Raw genomic sequence first — 456 nt, forward strand, 5'->3', positions numbered from 1 at the left:
GCGGCTCCGGGCTGGTGAAGTGTAACCGAGTGTACGGAGCTAACAGTTAACAAGTAACCAGTAAACAGGCCTGGCTCCGACCGCGCCGGGCAGAACGCGGTAGTCAGCTACCGGCAGGGCCGTCCCGGCGCCGCGCTGGTCGGTGGCATGGGGAGCTGCCGGGCATGGGTACCAGCTACCAGCAGGCTCCCTCTTTGGGTTGGCAGTCTCCCTAACCCCAAGGTGTGCAGGGGGCTTGCAGTGACTCCCTGCCCCCCTTGCCCTCCCCGTCCCCTCACCAGGACTTTGTAGCTGAGTCCTCCTCACGGTGAGGCCTTGGCGCCTCCCAGGAGGCGGGCGACTCTCTCTGCCCTTCTCAGGGCCGAGGCGCGGGGATGAGGATGGAGGTGTCTGTGACGCCCCGAGGCCGCTGCACGGAGCTCTGGCCGACAGTCCGGATGCAGCTTCCGCGGCGCC

The sequence above is a fragment of the Myotis davidii genome, unplaced genomic scaffold (assembly GCF_000327345.1).
Source record: "Myotis davidii unplaced genomic scaffold, ASM32734v1 scaffold129, whole genome shotgun sequence".
Classification (NCBI taxonomy): domain Eukaryota; kingdom Metazoa; phylum Chordata; class Mammalia; order Chiroptera; family Vespertilionidae; genus Myotis; species Myotis davidii.